Source organism: Mesoplodon bidens (assembly GCF_964165515.1).
Source record: "Mesoplodon bidens genome assembly, chromosome: 4".
NCBI classification, from domain to species: Eukaryota; Metazoa; Chordata; class Mammalia; order Artiodactyla; family Ziphiidae; genus Mesoplodon; species Mesoplodon bidens.
The window spans coordinates 93,867,551-93,889,002 of NC_138160.1; the positions used below are offsets into that span (position 1 = coordinate 93,867,551).

The 21,452-nt window shown below is 40.4% G+C and overlaps 2 long non-coding RNA genes across 3 annotated transcripts in view; one reads left to right on the top strand and one right to left on the bottom strand.

The window, feature by feature from the left end:
* Positions 1-18,422: 18,422 nt before the first annotated feature.
* Positions 18,423-20,011, bottom strand: LOC308615560. Its single transcript, XR_014015528.1, has 3 exons — positions 19,715-20,011; positions 18,956-19,028; positions 18,423-18,575 (listed from the first exon to the last, which is right to left on the bottom strand). It is a non-coding gene; the product is annotated as an uncharacterized lncRNA (long non-coding RNA).
* Positions 20,012-20,218: 207 nt separating this feature from the next.
* The window catches only part of LOC308616622, a 251,019-nt gene continuing 249,785 nt past the window's right edge, over positions 20,219-21,452 (top strand). For both annotated transcript variants that reach the window (XR_014015734.1, XR_014015735.1), the window contains exon 1: positions 20,219-20,391. This is a non-coding gene — a long non-coding RNA (uncharacterized lncRNA). The remainder of the gene's footprint in view (positions 20,392-21,452) is intronic.

Below are 21,452 nucleotides of genomic sequence, written 5' to 3' on the forward strand. Positions count from 1 at the left end.
CCTTTTTCATGCTCACTTTTTGCATGGTATATATGTTTTAATACTTTACTTTAGACCTAAGTATATCTTTATGTTTAAAGTTCATCTCTTGATCTCTTGTAGACAGCAGTATTTGGTCTTTTTTTTTAATCTAGTCTAACCATCTGTAAATTGAATGTTTAGGATACTTATGGGTCATGTAATTATTAATATTTTGGGATTTAAGTCTGCCATCTTACTCTTTCTTCCTGTTTACTGAATCTATTTTTTGTTAGTTTGTTCCTCCTTTCCTATTGTATTTTGTGTTAACTGAATATTTTTTGGTGTTCTATTTTACTTTTTATATTGACATCTTACCTATACTACTTTTTATTATTTTTTTATTTAGTGGTTTCTTTATGACTTACAGTATGGTTCCTAATTTATCACAGTCTGTTTAGGATTAATATCATAAAATTTTATTAAAATTTAGAAATCTTAGAAAAATATAGTTCCAATTATCCCCTCTTTGTTCTTGTGCTATTGTCCTGTATTTGATTTTTGCATGTTAGTAGCCCCACATTTCAATGTTACCATCTTTGCTTCAACAGTACATTGTTTTTAAAAGAAATCAGGAAAAGAGGAAAAAAATTTTATAGTTAATGTGGTAGGCAGAAAATGTCCCCTAGATATGTTGATGTCTTGATCTCCATAATTTGTGAATATTTTATGTTAGATGGCAAAGGGGAATTAAGGTTGCAGATGGAATTAAGATTGTTAATCAGTTGACCTTCTGCCAAGGAGATTATCCTGAATTATCCAAGTGGACCCAAGTAACAACAAGAGTTCTTAAAAGTGGAAAAAGGGACAGAAGAGGCAGTCAGAGTAATTCAATTTGAGAACAGCTTAACCTGTTGTTGCTGGATTTGAAGATGGAGGAAGGAAGGGGTCATCAACCAAGAATGTGGGCAGCCTCTGAAAGCTGGAAGAGGCAAGGAAATGGATGTTCTCCTAAAGCCCCCTGGAAGGAGTACAGCCCTGTCAACATCTTGATTTTAGTCCAGGGAGACCAGTGTCAGATCTGACCTACAGAATTGTAAGATAATACATTTGTATTGTTTTAAGCCACTAAATTTTTGGCAATTTGTTACAGTGGCAATAGAAAATGAATACAGTTACCCAGTTTACTGTTACCTGTCTGTTCTGTTCCTTTCTCTAGATCCAATGTTCCATTTTCCTTCCTTTAGCATTTTTTGTAATACAGGTCTGTAGTTGATAAATGGTCTGTTTTATTTTATATGAAAATGTTTTTATTCTACTCTTATTTGTAACAGATACTTTCACTATCTATCAAATTTGGGGTTGATGGTTTTTCCTTTCACACCTTAAAGAGATTGTCTGTTGTCTTCTGATCTCTGTCATTTGTGGTAAGTTAGCCTTCATTCTGTAAACACTGTATGGAATTTGTCTTTTTTTCACTAGCTACTTTTATGACTTTTTTTCTTTATCTTTAGCTTTTTAGCTCTTTGATTATGGTGTTGCTAAGTGTGGTTTTCTTTATACAGTTGAACCTTGAACAACACAGGGGTTAGGGGCACCAGCCTGCCCATGCCCTCGAAAATTCATGTATAACTTATAGTCGGTCCTTGGTATACATAGTTCCCCTTTATCCACAATTCCACATCCACGGATTCAACCACCTTTGGACTGTATAGGTACTGTAGTATTTACTATTGAAAAAAAAATCCGTATATAAGTGGACCCGAGCAGTTCGAACCTGTGTTGTTCAAGTGTCAACTGTATCTATCATCTTCTTCTGTAATTTGGTATTTTTCACCAAATTGGGGAAATTTTTGGCCATTATTTTTCAAATTCTTTTTTCTGACTCATTCTCTTTTTCCTTTTGGGCATCCAGTTGTATGTATGTTAGACCATTTGATATTGTCCCACAAGCAACTGAGGTTCTGTTCATGTTTCAAATTTTTCTCCCTTTTTTCAATCATGGTAATTTCTAGTACCCTGTTTTCAACTTCATCAACCCTTCCTCCTACCCTCATAGTCCAGTCTGCTATTAAACTCATTCAGTGAACTTTGTACTTCCCTGTTTTAGAATTTCACTTTTGTTATTTTTATACTTTCCATTTCTCTGCTGAGATTTCTCATCTATTCATTGATTATATTCCTATTTTCCTTTAAGTTGTTGTATATATTTATACAAGATGTTTTAGGGGGGATTCCCTGGCAGTCCAGTGGTTAAGGCTCTGAGCTCTCACTGCCGAGGGCCTGGGTTTGTTCCCTGGTCAGGGAACTAAAATCCCACAAGCCTCACAGTGCCCCCACTCCCCTCCCCCAAAAAAGATGTTTTAAAGCCCTTGGTAAATTCCCATATCTGGGTCTTTCAAAATCTATTTCTATTGACTACTTACATTTTTTTTTCTTTCCTAGATTTTGACTATATTTTTCTGCCTCTCTGCATGTATAATAATTTTTTATTGCATGCTGGAAAGTTTAGAGGATATGTTGTAGGAGGTCTGGATTATGTTGTCTCTGGATTATGTTGTCTTCCTTTAAAGAGTATCACATTTTGTTCTGGAAGGCAACTGAATTACCATTGGATCCTCTTGATCTTATTTTTCATGCTTCGATAGGGTGGGACATTTTAGCTTTTGTCCTTAGCCTAGGGTATGTTCTTTACTTTAGTCTTGGTCCTTATTCTTAAGGCCTGGCCTTTCTGGAGTCTTAGTTGAATGCACAGAGTGCTCAGCATGGCTTCTCCACTGTGACTGCAACAGAGCCTTCTCTGCTTCCACTTCACACAGCTCTCAGCCTTGCAGTGGCTGTTTTCTGTTAGGCTTCAGAGTGCCACCCAGCTTATGTATAGATTAAATGTAGTTAACGTTCTCAGCCAACCTCTTAAGGAAAACCCTATGCAGACTTCTGGAGTCCCACTTTTTTCTTTTATCCTGCACTGTAAATTTTAGCCTCAAATTTTGATTTCTACCTCCTCAGCCCTGTGAATCTGTTGCTTCTTGAGTTTCACCTCCCTGTACCACATTGGGAAAGTGCTTCCAGGCAGAAAACTTGAGCAAATTGGTGGGGGGTGGAGGGGGGGGCGGTTAACCTTGTGTTTCCCTTCTCTCAAAGATCACAGGCTTATGGTATCTGTTGCCCAATGTCTGACAAACAGTTGCTTTGTAAATTTTGTTTTATTTTATAGTTTTTGAGGATGGGAAGGGAGGGTTTGTCTGATACCAGTTACTCCATTGGACCAGAAGTGGAAGTTCAAGAATATTCTTTTGAGGTAGAGTAATATCTTTGAATTGGGTATTGCTTCTATCGGATCAACTGAAATCAGAAAAGAGCCTAATGATACTTTGAATTTAAAATCTTATTTAAACTTTCTTTTAAATCTTACCTTCATGATAAAAATATCAGATCAGACAGAGGGTTATTTCAGAACAATGCAATTGTATGAGAGAACCCCATTAAGAGTTTGATGTGTACCTTTCTGAAATTTAGTTTTAAAGCAAACCATAAAAAGACTTAGTAAATGTTTGTGGGATGATGTTGTAACTGAACTTGATTGTTTTAACTATACAGCTGATATGGCCAAAGTACAGTTAACAAAAAAATCTGTTTGAAGAGTAGTTCATTCAGAAGTCGCTCTGGCTGCGGAGTAAAAAGCAGATGAGAAAGATAAGGAAGCAGGAAGAGCAATTTAAAAATATTTTGGTGGTCCAGGTGCAAGGTGGTGGTGGAATTGAAGAGAAGTGGATTAACACACATTTTGGAAGGAGAGCCAACAGGTTCATAGTGTGAGAGATACCATGGATGAATTTTGAGTTGATGGATTAAGTGGTTAGACATGCCTTTTTACCCACTCCATCCATGAGATGGAGTGAGGTGGTCTGGGGATGTGTGGGAAGTGACAAGATTTCTGTTCCATTAGGTTTGAAAAACCAAGTGGGTGATCAAATGGAAATGTCAGGTAGGCAACTGGATAAAAGTGTTCAAATTCTACAAGATGATGGATTACTTTATTTAGGACAAACTGGGCTCTGCCTTGTATTTGAGCTATGACATTAAAACCCCGAGGTTTGTTGACAATTAAGAAAATATCTGCTGAAAAAAAAAAAAAAAAAAAAAAAAAAAGAAAATATCTGCTGGGTGCTATTGTCAGACCAGACGTCTGTCTGCCTTCTGCGTCTCCGAGTGTTAGCTTATTACCTAATCTCCACAAACCTCTAGTGTCGTGTCTACGACACAGATGATACCATCCTCATGAGATTTTGCTGAACATTATTAAGTCAGATCACATGTGTCAAGTGACAGCGTAAATACTTAATTGCAGTTACTGTAATTAGTAAGTTCTCCAGGTCTCAGTTTATCTGTATAAACAAGGTACTTGATTTTTTTCCCCTTGAAATGAGGAAGAGCTGAGAAGTGAAGAGAGTCGGGTGGGGCCCAACTCACATGAAAATTAGAATTTGAGAATTTAGGAATCACTACAGCTTTTTTTTTTTAAAAGTTAAAACATGGTTAGAGCACCATCTGAAGAAAGTAATTAAAATTGTTCTTTAGATATATTTATGAGTATATGTAGCATTTCAGATATATAGTAAACCACATATCTCTCAGTTACTTCCATATTCTTGAATTCCTACTACAGTGTCTGTAAATTGCCCATGTAGAGGTATCCACTGAGGATGAATGTTATGATACATCATTCATACATGATTCACTCATTGTTTTTTAAATCTCCAATGATAAACTAGAAACTTGTGTTTATTATTAAATGCCAGAGACATACAGTAGTATAAAATACAAAATCTTCTCTCCTAAAACACATTAAACTGAAATATGATTGGATATCATCTAGAAAAATGTGAGAAGTACGGTTTTATCCAGTTTATTTTTCAGCTGCATTGCCGTAACATTAACGTTTGCTTATCATTAGGAAACTTAGATGAAACTTCTTTCCTACATGGATGAATTTTTACTCACTGGGATATTTGGAGGAGGCATCAAAGCTGAAACAGTTAAGTTCTCATAGTTTCAACCTGTGTGTGCGTGAAGGCTCAGGCTCCCCCTGGTGGCAATAGTGTCTTGCTACTTCTATTGAAAAATACTACTGTGGAAGATGAGGTTGTCAGGGTAGAATGATGTTCCCAGTTAAACCCAAAACAGAAGTCTGGGCCTTAGAAAAAGATTTAGCGTGAAGTCCCTGGAAGTGACTCCTGAGTGATCTTCAGCAGCTAGGTTTCTGGGCTCTGTGGCTTTCTAATCTTTAATTCTGAGAGGGGGAGAGGGAAGGAGGGGAAGATTAAGACATCTCCTAATCATATCTATTCTGACCACTCAGGAATATGATGAGGAATTACTGAGATATATGTTAAGTGCTTTGAATTCTTTAAATAAAGATGTTTTGTAAACTTAGTTTTCTTAGTAACACATTTTCAGCTCTAAATTTCCTTCTATGGCAGTGGTCAGTATAAGATCACAAAAATAATAAGTCAAATGCTGTCATACTTATTATTTTATTTTCAGTAAAATATAATACACAAAATATAGTATATTATCTACTATACTATAATATATGGCATATATTATATGCTGTACTATATAATATATGGCATATATATATACTATAATATATGCCATATATTATAGTATAGTATTTTCTAGGTAATATAATTAGAGTATTTGGAGGATGCAGAAGACAACTATAAGGAAGAAGAAGAATTATTTCTAAATGATGTCTCATCAAAGAAATTTCTCTGAAAGGTGAATATGGAGTTATTGGTATAAGGTGTGTATGAGGGATACTTTTGAAAGATACTGGACTAATACTGGACTGCATGTATATTTTATATATACATTGTACCTATGGACAACTCATGGTTCTGTTTCCTTAGGAATTTATTTGGAGAATTCAAGTAAAACACCTACATAATTAAGTCTTTTAATTAAGAAAAATGGCTGTTAAAACTCCACAGCTTTCTGAATCCACAAAATGATGTTGAGCTGTACCTAATGAAATCATCCTAAATTATTGATGAAATTTGTGCAGATGTCAGCATAAAAATGATATAGTTCTCATTAGCGTGTAGCCTGTGTTTACATTTATTAAATCACAGGTAGTCTAGCAGTTGGAGATTAGCATTTGTTTTTTTTTTTTTTTTAGCCTTGGGACTTTTCCTTGTCTTAACGCTGTTTGAAACTGCTAGCATTTAAGAACTCAGTTTAGTTAAATATATGACTATTATGTTGCTGTAGAATTTAAACATATAGACTGAATTTTTTAAGACCAATATTTATGGCTAGAAGGACCGATATTCTTTTAAGGTAACATTTCTGCTAATTTTTCTGAGATGGGAATGAAAGGCATTTCTTGTGGAATTGCAGCATTAATAACTTAAAAAAAAAATTGATGTATAGTTGATTTACAATGTTGTGTTAGTTTCAGGTGTACAGCAAAGTGATTCAGTTGTACATATGCTTTTTCAGATTCTTTTCCCTTATAGGTTATTACAAGATGTTGAATATAGTTTCCTGTGCTGTACAGTAGGTCCTTGTTGTTTATCTTTTTTACATATAGTAGTATGTATATGTTAATCTCAAACTCTTAATTTATCCCTCCCCCCCGTAGTAGCTTTTTAAAACATGAAAATACCTTTTTTTTTCTTTTCTGATAATTAACGTAAGAAATTCTCTTGGCTAAAAGAAAAAAATCAGACAAGATAGGAAAGTGTAAATAAGAAAATAAAAAATTACTTGCAATTCCAACACTCAGAAATATCTATTATCAGTTTTTTGTATGTTGCTCATATTCATCATCTTTCACCACCACTAGGCCTGGTGTGGTGGCCTTGGGGGGCGTGTCCTCCTTGCCCCTCATTGCTTTTTCTCATTCTCCTCCCTTCCTCCCTCAAAGCACTTAGCTTTGGGTCTCATGCCATCAGATTATTCCTTCATTCTTTTAAGATTTAGTTCCTGCCTCAGTGTCATTCTCTCCAACACTATTCAATAACCACATAATGGATCTTTACGATAACTTGGCCTCTTTGTTCCTTCATGAAACCTTAGCTGTTTTACGTCCTCATCATACCTTTGACCAGTGGTTTCAAATCTGGGGCAGTTTTCCCCCCAGGGGACATTTGACAATGTCCAGAGTCATTTTTGGTTGTCCCACTTGGAAGGTGTTACTGTGTCTAGGGGTCAAGGCTGTGGGTGCTACTAATCATCCTACACAGGACAGCCCCCGGCAACTAAGAATTATCTGACCCAAAATGTCAGTAGTGCTGAGGTTGAGACACCCTGCTTTAACTTGAAGATAGCCTCATTACTGCACCTTCCTGAAATAAGAATGATCCCCAGCAGAGTAGCTTCCTAACCTAGATATTATATAATACTATGGATTATTGGGTGACTTCCTGTGAGAATCAGATGCTGATGTATAATTACAATGGAACCATCTCTCTCTGGGAACAGAATAATAGCTTACTGCTTTTAATTATTAGCACCTTCTCTGGCAGTATCATTGAATGCCTTAACGTATTGTCTAGTGAATCAGACCAGCCAAATGTAGGAAAGGCAGATCCCATATAGGAAATACTTCCAAAGAAGCATTTAAGTTTTTTTAAGCATACAATTTTATTCTTTATAACAAACTCTACCTTTAACAATACCATATTTTCTATCTCTGAGACCAAGGCTTCATCTCCTCCCCTTTATCTTCTTTTTTAAAAAATATTTTTTAAATTAATTAATTTATATTTGGCTGTGTTGGGTGTTCGCTGCTGCACGCGGCTTTCTCTGGTTGCAGCGAGCGGGGGCTACTCTTTGTTGCGGTGCACGGGCTTCTCATTGCGGTGGCTTCTCTCGTTGCGGAGCACGGGCTCTCAGTGCACAGGCTTCAGTAGTTGTGGCGTGCGGGCTTCAGTGGTTCTGGCTCGCAGGCTCTAGAGCATAGGCTCAGTAGTTGTGGCGCACGGGCTTAGTTGCTCTGTGGCATGTGGGATCTTCCTGGACCGGGGCTCGAACCTGTGTCCCCTGCATTGGCAGGTGGATTCTTAACCACTGCGCCACCAGGGAAGTCCTCCTTCCCCTTATCTTCTGTGTTTGACTCCTTTTGAGTTGATTAAAAGACAGATTTTTTTTCTCCACAAAGGAAAAACCACTTAGTCAATTCAATTGCTAGAAAGTAGTTTATTGTATTCTGTGGGCTCAGAAAGCCCTACCAGAATGCCTCAGCAATGCCCTTATTAAATACTGAGAAAAACGAAAGCAATGATAATATCATACGCTGAAAGTAATATTGAGCCCAGAAATGCTGATACAGATTATGAATGTAAACTTCCACAGGACAGAATATCAGTGGCTTTGCTTAGCTCCAGGCATTTTAATTGTTAGGGTTTGGGTCGTCTCTTTGGGCCTTTATTAGACCTTGGTTCTCCTGAAAGGACTGACGAAAGCTTATTTCCTCACTAGGAAAAAAAAATCATTCTGTGGCAACAATTGCTGTGATCATAGATTTCCAGTGCTCATTGCTATTATGGGGAGTGTGAACACCTGAATGCTGGCTTTGAATTTCTCATTCTAGGAAATTAAAAGTAGTGGTACAGTTTCCATTCAAGTAGTTCTCGGAGCAGAAGAGATCTGTGGGCTCTGTATATAGGATGGAGAAGGGCACGTGGGGGGTGGCAGCACAGGCCACAGATAGGTTCCAGCTTTGTGGGCCCACGCCGTGGCCCGGAAATGCAACGTCAGATGCAACAAGAAAGGACAGTGGGTCAGTGGCGCACAGTCTGTCAATCTGGCTGTCCCACCATTTTCTTTGCCCTTGCGGGGCTGCTTCCTCTAGGTAATCACAGATCACGTTGGGACTCGTTCGTATTAATAGAATCAGGATGAATTCTTTTGCCTTTTCTTAGAGGTAATTATCAGGACCAGAAACAGAAGCCTCAAATCATTCTTCATTGTAAAACCACCACTGGAGGGTGTGTAGATTTGCCCCTGTAGTTCTAAGCTCTTTCATTAAATGAAGCCCTGGTTATGGCTGATTGTTCTTTTTTAGTGGGCTAGCAGATAAATTGTCTGGTATCTTAGCACTAACCATCCCACATTAGCCCTCCCTGTCCAGTCTTTCCTTGTCTGGTGTCAGCTGGCAAATAAGAACTTCACAGTCTGGAAATTGTTAATGTTGTGGCTCTTCTAAAGTTAGAGATTAGATTGTTAGATGAAGCATGTTTGCAGAGATGAGTGTTGTTTTTTTCTATTTATAGGAGAAGTCCCGATATTCAAGCAAAAGAAGAGTTATGGAAGCATATTCAGTGAGTACTGTTTTTAAAACCCATGTGGTTTGAAGGCATTTACAAGGAAAACCACTGACCCCAAGAGGCAGCCTCGGGCTGAAGCCTGTCAGGTGGCCTTCACTGCCATCATTCTGTGGAGCCTGGCACTCAGTGGTGGTGCCTTACCACACCAGCAGACCTCTGCAGGCAGCCCTGACATCTCCTCTCCTGAGGCCAGTTAGCCTCGCCTGTAAATGAGCCTCAGACAGGCCAATATTGTATAAATAAATATCAAGGAAAAGAAATTTGTCAGAAAAAAAGACATCTGCTACAGGGAAGAGAAGCAGATCTTTTGTAGGGAAATGGGGGTGGCTGGACAGTCATCTACATTCCGGGTATAGAAAAACTGCAAGAAGGTAGAAGAGCTACAGAAAAGGTTTTCCTCCCATTTTTTCCTGAAATACATCCTAGTTTTAAAATCTTCATTCCTGGCTTATATCTCTATTAGTTTTATTAACACCATGTTTTGCAACAAGATTAAAAGGGGGGAAACTCACCTGCCAATTGTGGAAGGTGTTAGCATTTATATCAGTATCAAAACTTTAATTCTCATGCTCATTCCCTTCTAGAAAGGAACTTGTGGATCCATCTGGACTGTCAGAAGAACAATTAAAAGAGATCCCATACACTAAAATAGAGTATGTCTTTGAAAATCTTTTTAAAAAAGTTTTATTAATATTTGTAAATGAGTAATCCATTCTTACTCTTCAGTGGTGTTCCATTCAGTGGTTTGTCTTTACATTTTAACTAAAATTAAAAATAACTATAGAGGAAGAAGTAGAAAAGAGGGTATTAAAGCTAATTATTCATTCTGTACTGCAATCACTCTCTCTCTTATTAACTGCCTGTTTGTAGGTGGTCCACTTATACTGGGCTTTTTTACACTAACTAAGTACTACAGTACTATAGGATCCTGGTTGGCTGAATCCATGGAGGGATTCAGTCATGGAGGGCAGACTGTAAAGTTATATGGCGATTTTCGACTTCGTTCAGGATTGGTATCCCTAACCCAGTATTGATCAAGGGTCAACTGTACTATAAAGTTTTATTTTCATGTATGATGGAGGCAGTTTTCTTTTGTTAACTTGTGAGATTTAAGCCACTTAGGCTTTCCAAGCTTAGAGGAATCAAGTTCTTCTTAAAACTCTCAAAGTTATTATTCCTTTGTAGTTTCAATATTAAGGAAAATCTCCAAATTATCCTGTTCTGACTTCTGCTGTGTTTGTCTCCACGGTTTTTGGTGTCTTGTTTAGGACTCAAGGTGACCCAGTCCGCATCCGGCATTCTCATTCACCTCGAAGTTACCGCCAGTATCGCAGGTCCCAGTGTTCAGATGGAGAGCGATCCGTTCTCTCAGAAGTGAAGTAAGTAGGCAAGTGTGAGTACATCATCACCCTCATGGCCCCAGAACAGCACAGTACAATAGAACCTTCTGCAGTGATGGAAGTATTCTATATCTGTGGCTATGGGGTATTTGAAATGTGGCTAGTGTGACCGAGAAACTAAAAATCTAATATTATTAATTTTAATTAATTTAAACTTAAGCAGCCATGTGTGGCTACTGGCTGCCGTACTGGATAGCACAGACCTAGACTATACTTAGGCTGAATTATGGCCCTTCCAAGCTATGCACTGAAGCTTTCAGGAGAAAGAGAAAATGCATGAGCTATTCTATTTTGAATAATAAATATATCCATATTTGAGAGAAGTTGGCATAAGAGTTTCTTTTTGAACTGATGGCATTTTGTCTTCTTTTACTACAGCAAATGTTATATATTACAGTAGTTTGTTTCTTTGTGTTATTTAGTTTCTCTTTTGAGGAGAGTGGCCATATCTCAGCTTGACATGATAGGTACTATATGTTAAATGAACGTGTTAATGAAATAACTCTGCATCCATTTGTAAAAGTACTGTAGTCATGGAAATTCATGTACTTGGTATTGCTGGGTAGGAGTGTCAGCCATTAAACTCTGAATTAAGGTTTAAAACTTTGATAAACATTAACATATTGGGAGATAGGCTAGCCCATTGGAGAGAGATATAGGCTGGGTTTTTTTTGTTTTGTTTTGCTTGTAAAATGTAGGCCATTGCTGTCTATAGCTCCATAGGTTTATAAAAAAAGAATAAATGGCCAATAAGTGTTTCTCTAGAAACAAATCAAAAATCCATTTATACAACATATCACAGTAAGAAAAGCACATGGGAACCATACCTATGTTATATTCTTGGTTCTTCTAGTTATTTGCTGTGATTTTGGGCAAGTTACTTAACCCGTTGAACTTAATTCAAAAACATTTATTAAATGCCTATCTGTGTAAAGCACTGTGGTAGGCAATGTAAGGAATACAAAGATATGTAAAACATGCTTACTTTGCTATAGCCCTTTTCCAACTCAGATTGTGATTCCAGGTACTGTCTTAGTCATTAATTCTAAAACTGACTCTCTGCAGTTCAAAAACGGATCTTGTACCTCCACTTCCTGTGACGCGATCTTCAGATGCTCAGGGTTCTGGTGGCTCCACAGTTCATCAAGTAGGTAATAATCAAGTTTTAAGAAGGTGTTGTACTGATGACAAGATTTTGTGTTTAAAAAAAACATGTACAAAACATGGAAGGAGAAGGAAGGGTGTGTGATCAAGACAAGGCACAACCTGGGAAGAGTTATATTAGGGGTGAGAGCTAGAGGTAGTGTAAGGTCTAAAATGACCTGAGGCTTGGGGCAAAGCCAATGATAACAAAGATTGTAAGATTGTTTGGAGCCAGAATAAAGAAACAATGGGCTTCACTAATTTTAAAAAGTGTGTCTAGATTATTTTTTGAGCCAGAGAAACAGGGATAAAGTGGTAGACTCAGAGGGGGCCCATGTTCAATCGTTAACTGATGGCAGACAGAGAATTACTCAAGTCCTATTTTATTTTTGTCTTCTTCATCAAAGAGAATTACTTTTCTTCTGGAAATGTTTAAAGAATGTGGTCAAAATGGAATTCAAGGACATGGCAAAGCATTTAGCTGCCTTAACAAAATCAGTGTAACACTCAGCTGAATTAGATAGCTGTTATCAGGGGAGCACTGTAGCAGACATATTTCAGCAACGTGTTTGACATCATCTCTCATTGTATTTTTTTTAATGCGATAGAAAAACATGGAGGCTGTGTAAGGTTGTTGGATGGATTTTTATCTGTTTAAATCATTACTCTAGAAACAAACTTGATGTTTATAATGGATCAGTATCAGCCTGTTGTTTGCAGTGGATTGTTTGGATTGTGGATCCCTTTGAAAGGCAATTATAGCTACTGTCTCTTTCCCATAAAAATGCATGTAAGCACATATTTAATGCACATAAGCATATAATTCAGGAAGTTAATGGACAACCTAAGAACCCTGACTCCAGCATATCCATCATGTACTGCCCTGTGCTTATCTTGACTCATTTTCGTCAGTGACTTGAGCAAGGACAGAAAAAGCCTGTGCTAATTTAGGTTAGGTTCCCTAGGAAGAGATTCTGCAATGGAGGTTTGTATGGAGGAGGTATACTGGAAAGTGCTCTTAGGATCAACACTTATTTGGGGAGTAATAGATAGGCAAGAGTTGAACTGAGTGGTATAGTCCCAATAAAGGCATCAGATGATCCCACGGGGAGCTCTGGAGCTGAGATGGCCCTTCTGATTCATCCTACTTGGAGACAAGGGGGCTGGGCCTTAAACACTCACCATGTAGCAAGTGACTAGGTAAAGGGTGCCCCTGGGAGGGGGCATGACCTTGAACAAGGTGGCTCTCTTCAGCGCAGGGCTGTTTCTGGGGAGGGGCTCAGTTTTGGGTTTTTTAAATATTTATTTTATTTATTTATTTTTGGCTGCATTGGGTCTTTGTTGCTGTGCACAAGCTTTCTCTAGTTGCGGTAAGCAGGGGCTACTCTTCATTGCGATGCACGGGCTTCTCATTGCGGTGGTTTCTCTTGTTGTGGAGCACGGGCTCTAGGCACGCAGGCTTCAGTAGTTGTGGCTCGTGGGTCAGTAGCTGTGGCACGCATGCTCGGTAGTTGTGGCTCGTGGGCTCTAGAGTGCAGGCTCAGAGGTTGTGACGCATGGGCTTAGTTGCTCCATGGCATGTGGCATCTTCCCGGACCAGGGATCGAACCCATGTCCCCTGCATTGGCAGGCGGATTCTTAACCACTGTGCCACCAGGGAAGTCCCAGGGGCTCAGCTTTGAGCTGTGTGGCAGCCAACACTCCAAGCTGCTGGGGAATGAATGCCTCAGTCTGGAATGGAGATCTGAGTGGTTAACCACAACTTCCACTAAAATCTGTGTAATTTTTGATTAGATAAATCTGGGAGAGCTAATAGTTTATCCAAACAATTTGTTTCAAGTCAATAGCACTTTAAAAAAATTACATTCATGAGTAGTTGAGGCTTCACATTCAGACAGGACCTGCATTGGTGTCTCCTTGTCTCCACACACCACTTGTGTGACTCTGAACATTGTTTAACTTCTAAGACTAAATTTCTTTGCAATGTAAATAACCTACCTCTTAAAGTTGCTGGGAAGATTAATAAGCACTGTTACTTTTCAAAGCTCTTTTTTTTGGTCTTAAATTTAAGTTGGTTTCAATACAAATGGGAATTTCATGTATTTTTGCTTTTCCAACTACTCTATAGACTCTCTAATCGCCATCATTTAGGAATCTCAAAAAACTTAAATTATACACACGAAATGTTGAAAGAATAGCCATCACTGTGCTGCATACAAGAACAACTCACATGCATCTTGTAATCAATGGCACTGATTCTAAGCTTGTCTCTGGGACACCTTTGATTTTGAATTCAACAGCTATCTAATGAGCACATCTAAGGAGTGACAAGGCACTCACTGGGACAGTCAGCAAACTACAGCCCAAGGGCTAAATTTAGTCTGCAGCCTGTTTCTGTACAGTCCAAGAGCTAATAATTGTTTTTATGTTTTTAAAGGGTTGCTTGTGGGGAGGGAAAAAGAATATGCAAGAGACAGGAGGTAGTCTATAATCTGGCCCTTTACAGAAAATGTTTGCTGACTCCTGGCCTTGACACATAATACATAAAAGTAAACAGGTAAAACAATTTAAAAAAAAGAAAACAACTAGGTAAGCATTATGAAGATACAAAGGTCTGAGTTAGAAAACGAACATATGACCTCACTTTAGAAAGATAGGGCGAAGACCATCTCAGAAAGTGACCTGTAAAGCTGAAACTCACAGGTAGAGAAGCAGCCAACCATGTGAGTATTCGTGAAAGGCTGATGGAAGCAGAAGAAAGAGCGTGGGAAAAAATGCTGAGGCTGGAAAGGGCCAGGGTGTTTGAGGTCTGAGCAGAGTAAAGGGGAAGGAGGGTGGATAATGCAGGGCCTTAGATGCCATGGGAAAAAGTTTGTTTGGATTTTATTCTGAGTGCCAAAAGGAGACAACTGATCTGGTTGCCATGTGGAGAAAGGATGCAAATGATATGGGGAAGTGGGAAAGCTGCATTTCCTAAGTTCCACAGTGATGCCAGAGTTCTGCTAGTGGCCTGGCCTGCCTATACCTCACCTTACTTTTTCATGCAGAAGGCTGGTAAAAGTGGGGTGGATTAGGGACTTTGATTCATTTTCCTTATTCCTTTAAGGTGTGCAGGCAGAAGAGATAGGTTCAACCCTCAACAAACTTAAAAGGTAGTGATTCTTCTGATATATTTGCTCTCTATTCTCCTGCCCTGACTTACTCATGCTCTGATGTCCTCCTCCCTCTCCCGTTACCTAGAAACCTGTCCCAAACATGTCTGAAGACCCAAAATTAGCTTGATTTGTACTCATGCTTAGCAGAATTGTTGTTCCATCGGTGCCTCTTTGAATGAGTAAATCAAATCAAGCCAGTCGTAGGAACAGATGAAAGACAGCCTCTTAGAGGGTAGTTTATTTTTAGCCCAAATGAACCTCAAAATAATGGAATTCTGGAGTGTAGCTCATTATGTATGGGCAGGTACTTGTGCGGAAGGAAATATGCTTGTTAGCTAGACCTACCAGACTCTGGTAGCTCCAGTCGCATTTCTCCAGGATGGGGCCACCGCAGCTAACAGGGAGCTCTAGCCCCAAGTGATGCGGGTCCCCAGGGCATTGTGTTGTACAGGTTTCTTTCAGTGACTACTGAAAATACAATCAGGGAAGAGTAAAAATTACCCCCAGCTCCCCATGCTCTTCATCTCTCTGCCCCTCCTTGGAAAAGCGGGAGGCCTGAGAGCCTGGGTTAGCAGCAACTACCATGGAAATGACACTTAATTGGGGGAATGGGTTGAGATTTATGCCTGATTTTCATGAGTAAGATTTGTTATGCATGTAACTGTCAGAGTAACTTTTTTAAGATTTAAACACAATCTTCATGTTGTTTATCATAACTATTTAAATAAAGGGAATATTTCAACAGCTTTTGACATTACATACCTTTCCTAAATATAACTTGATGTCTTAAATCTTAGTATTTGTGTTAATAAAATTGATTTGGCTGTAGTTTCTTCTCTGAATCTTTCTGTATTTTTCAAATGCATTCTTTTCTAGAGAAGAAACGGGTCTAAAGATAGCCTGATTGAAGAAAAATCTCAGACATCTACAAGCAATCTGGCTGGAAAACACACAGCAAAAACAATAAAAACTACGCAAGCTTCACGCCTCAAGATAGAGACTTAATCCCAGTGAAGGGCTAGGGATGGGGTGGGGGGAAGGGTGTGTGTGCCACCTTTACTTTGAAACTGTGAATTATAATTATTCAAGTATCTTGGACCTGCAGAAGTGTTTCTTCAGAAGAAAATAATGGAGTCTGTTGCATCTTTTAAAGGTTTAACTACAGTATATTTGTGCCTAAGGGCCTTTTTATTTGGTAACTGGAAAGACAGTATTTTAAAACTTATTCACTTGATGCCATGTTTTCCTTCCTGGAAACTCCCTAGTTATCTTGTGTCTGCCACAACCAACACCAGATGCTTCGGTTCAAAGTTCTGGAATCCTGCGGCTAGCTGTGCAGTAGTACACCAAGTGGGATGAAAAGGTTCTTCCCAACTCTGGGTGGATCTCTGCCTGTGCACAAATGCATGACTGAAGCATCACTTTCACACTGCAGTTATTTTTATTCACATAAATGTTCTTTGTAATACTGTATTTTGTGGCATTAAGTTCCACCGATTATTTGCAAATGTTAAAAAAAAAAAGTTTAAGTGCTGCTTTTAATTTCTAGTGTCCTTGTCTTGTGCTTTCAGAAAAAAAAGGCTATGTGTGGGTTTCAGTTGACCTCAGCTTATAAATTCATGACCCTCTACCTGAAATGGTCCCTCCAGTCTGTCTGGCTAATTCTCCCCCAAAATTAATTCAGACGTCTCCTCTCTGCAGATGACTGCAGTCTACAGGAAAAACAGAAATACTCATGCAGGACATCTTTCATCTTCCCCTTACCTATTCTTCTCCAGCTACCACTTTTTTCTCCCATTCCAAGTTTCTTAAAAGGATAGGGGCTTCCCTGGTGGCGCGGTGATTGAGAGTCTGCCTGCTGATGCATGGGACATGGGTTCGTGCCCCAGTCTGGGAAGATCCCACATACCGCAGAGCGGCTGGGCCCGTGAGCCATGGCCGCTGAGCCTGCGCGTCCGGAGCCTGTGCTCCGCAACGGGAGAGGCCACAACAGTGAGAGGCCTGCGTACCGCAAAAAAAAAAAAAAAAAAAAAGTATTATCTGTAGCCAGTGTCCTCAACTACCTCAAACCATCTCTAATATGGATTCTCCCCCACTGTTCCACTAAAGTGGACCTCAAAAATCACCTTCATGTCACCAAATCCAAGTTAACTTTTAGGCTACCTTACAATATTTTGTTTCTTTAATGCATTTCCCATTGTTTCTACCATTCTGACTATCCTTTGCAGCTCACGCTGTTCTACCTCTCCAGTTAAGAGTATCTCAAATCTAGGCCCTCTTCCACTACCCCAGTGGATCTCATTTATTCCCACGGTTTATTTCTATAGCCTAGACTAAAAACCATTGTAGTACAAAGGGGTCACTTAGATTTCTAAGGCAATTCAAATAGAGCTAGTTGAAAATGCTGCTCCCCAGCTGAATTTGCAAATGTACAAGACTACACACCTAGCAGTCATTATGGACACATCCTTTATTACTAACTCCTGTCTGCTATAGTTTTAACTATCTCTCTTCCTTAACTTTACCACCACCCTGGTCCAAGGTGGTCATCTCTCACATAGACAGTGGTAGTAGCCTCCAAATGGCCCATCAGCACCCCTTTTATTGCAAATGTGCATTTCCATCATGGATTTCCCCTTGCTTTATACAGAGCCTTAAGTGGTCTGGCCTCTTACCTGTTCAGCCTCATTTTGTAACACCCAGAGCTCCCATAATGGCCACCTTCAAGCCTCATTAAGCACTCAACTCTTACCTAAATGAGGACACTTAGAGGGAAAGAAGCTACAACAGTCAGAAATCTGGACTTATGGTCATACCCATTTTTTTAGCTCAAGGCCTCTGTACATGGCACGGGGTCAGCTTTGCCTTGCATAAATACTTACCTACCCTTAGTCCTAACTGCCTTCTCAGGTTTCCCTGACTCGGTCAAATCCTATCATACATGGAACTTGTCTCACCAAATTTTAAATTCTGTTGACATTTCCTCCATTCAAACAAAGGTAAGCTTCCAAAGGGAGGAACTGTGTTTGTGCACCATTGTGTTCCCAGCTCCTAGTTCAGTGCTTTCAATAAATATTTTGAATGCCCGAATACACTACTTGTTCTTTCCTGCAAAGTGAAGGCAGATTTGCTTTTAGCTTAAAAAAAAAAAAATGCAGTAACATAGAGCACACCTGTGACCTAGAAACCAAATAGTCTAGTTCACTTCATCATGCAAAAGGCACTAGAAGAAAGCACGTGTTTCTCCTTGGAGCCTAGCATAAGCCTATATTTCATGAGGCTATCAGTGATAGCTATCACTGAATGTTAATCTTAACAGCTGAGATTTAACATAATTTTGAAGTTGCTGGGAGAGGGAGGTACCCTCCCTATGATCCTTCAGTAAAAGAATGCTATTTTCTGGCAGTTAATCACTTAGCACACAAACCTCCAAGAAGCACATTAAATTATTTTATTTATAGCCCCACTGTTTTAGATGTACATTTATGGACTATCCAAAAGCAGTTTTTTTTAGCAATCCTGGAAAATTTAAATAAGCAACTCTCGAAGATCAAGTTGTCAAGTTCCTCACCGAGGACATCCTAAAAGGAAAAATAAGGCACTCAATTTGACATTTACATGCACCACATCTTAAAAACTTTCAGTACATGCTTCTTCGCTGGATTAAGTTATGTAATTCTGGACTTTAAATGTCAACATAAAACATGCCTGAGATCTGGCAAGTGGTTTTTTACAATTCACGTAAAATCATGTAAAGATTTCATGACAAATAAGCTGGGAAGAAGCGATCCCATTTGCAGTTAACAATTTGTTTTCAGATGCAGCAGTACTAATACTAGTGAACCCTTAATAACTAATTAAACTAATACCCACTAGAGAAGGCCCCCCAATCTAGAAAGATAAAATTCACATCACAAATAACTGCTGTATGAAAACTTCTAATTCAAAACTATCACCCTACCTTAGGTAATCTTTTTGCTCCCAGATAGTTAGTCAGCTAGCAGCAGTCTATGCTTCAAGCGTACATCTTTCACCTGAACAAAAATTAAAACCTATTAAGACAAACATACACTTAACGCTGGCAGAATCAAAACCACATGTGTACATAATACAGGAGTATAACTGTTACTTGTGCAGCTCCTACACCAAAGATGTCAAATACTAGGGCAGGAAAAGGCTGCACAAGTGTTTGGTTTACGCCTTTTTTGACACCTCATCCACTAGTTTCCAAAAGTGAACGGGCAACACAAAGGCGGCAAGAAAACCGCGTAAGGAATGCTGTGTGGCACAAAGCTGCGGACCCCAAAACAGCTGGCTGAGATGAACTGTTGTTGATGAGCTGGGAGAGGAACTAAGCCCAGCTCTACAGTTTCCTTTACGACTCAACATCCGACTAGGTAACGAACACCAAATTAAAGTCTTTCAAATGACTGAAACCTTAAAATTTCCAGGCAACTGATCTTTTCTGCAGGAACATGAAAACTCGCCTGCAGAGCTGGTGATGGTCATTCGATTTCCGCCAAGTTCTGCACCAGGACACAGTTATCAAGATCTAAATCTGAAATGGCACTTCTGCGTTGACCTGATTTCCCACCGTGACAAGAAAGGCATACGTGCCGTTATACGGTGAGGCCTTTCCCTGTCACACGCAAGAAACCCCCGCTTCTATTAAAAATTCCCTGACATATAATCGATGACCAATCGACCCCAAAGCCCTCACCCCGCTCGCCGCATCTCCCGGCGTGGGAACACAGACCCGGGGCCGCTTCTGGGCTTTCTGAGGTCTCACCGACAACGTGGCGGAGGCCAGACCAGTTCGCTGCCCTCCACGCGTTCAGGAACCGGGAGCCTCGGACCCGGCCAGGCCGCGGCGCCAGCCTCACTAGACTCAGGGCGGCCACGCGCTCTTGCCCTGCGCCCCAGCCGTCGGAGGCCAAGCGGCCACAGGCCCAAGGCCGCCCGAACCTCCGCCGCTGTACATGCCGAGAGAGAGGTGAGGTTAGAAAGAGCGCGTAGCCTTCCCACAATGCTTTTCTATGACTGGAAGGACCCACTGCTCGAGGGGCGCGGGGAGGACGGACTGTACCATCGGCCGCCGCGCCCCTGCGAGACGCCGCCGTGCGGCCGGAGGGCGAAGTGCCCATTGATGGGCCGAGGGGCGGGGCTGCCCGGGGAAAAGAGTTCTGAGGAGCGCGAGTTCGCTGAGCGCCGGGAGCGTCGGGCGGGAAGCTTTTTCCGCGCGGGAGGCGGGTTTATCCAGTGTGGCTACCCAACCACCCCTCCACCCGGTGTCAAGAGCACACGGTCAGCGCTGAGCTGCGGGTGTAGCCCAAAAGACTTGAGACCTCGTGTTCTGGGAGAGGACAGACAGAGCTCACCGTCTCCAGCTGAGGAAGAGTAAGGTCATTAATTCCAGAAATATTTATTGAGTACTTACTGTGCTTCACGCTGTTCTAAATGCCTGGGGATCCGCTGTGAATGAGGCAGAGTTCCTGTCTTACGTTCTAGTTGGGTGAGAAAGACACTAAACAGGTAACGTGGACACTGTTAAGTCCAGATAGTGTAAGTGCCAAGGAAACAAAGGAGGGGAAAATGTGATAGAGCCGTGCTGTCCGGTAGGAATCTAGTGTGAGCCACGAATGTCATTTTAAAATTTTAGAAATGTCACATTAAAAAGGAACAAGTTAAATTAAGAGGAACTCAACATGTGCTAAGTATAACCATTTCAACATGTGGTCACCATAAAATTATTAGTGATATACCTTGCATTCTTTTATTCCTACTAGGTTTTCAAAATCCAGTGTGTATTTTATTTTATTTTATTTATTTATTTATGGCTGTGTTGGGTCTTTGTTACTGTGCGAGGGCTTTCTGTAGTTGAGGCGAGCGGGGGCCACTCTTCATCGCGGTGCGCGGGCCTCTCACTGTCGCGGCCTCTCTTGTTGCGGAGCACAGGCTCCAGATGCGCAGGCTCAGCGGTCCTGGCTCACGGGCCTAGTTGCTCCGCGACATGTGGGATCTTCCAAGACGAGGGCTCGAACCCGTGTGCCCTGCATTGGCAGGCAGATTCTCAACCACTGCGCCACCAGGGAAGCCCTCAGTGTGTATTTTATGCTTCCAGTACATTTCAGTTCAGACTAGTCACCTTTCAGGTGCTCAGAAGCTAGACCTTGGCCAGCGTGACTGGAGCCGCGCGCGCGTGTGGAGTGCAAGATGGCGTCAGAGGCAGCAGAAGAGACAGGCATTAGCGAATCATGTAGGGCTTTGTACCTGTGGTAAGGAGTTGGGATTTTATGCTGGAAGTTTAGAATTGATTATTACCACAGAAAGAAAGCAGAGGTAATTACTTTCTTGCTGATAACCATAACTCCTTGAAGGGATAAAGACTGCGGTGATTTGGACTGTGTGTTAGCACCTGGGTCTCCTTGCACCTGTGAGTCCTATAGAGACTCACCCAG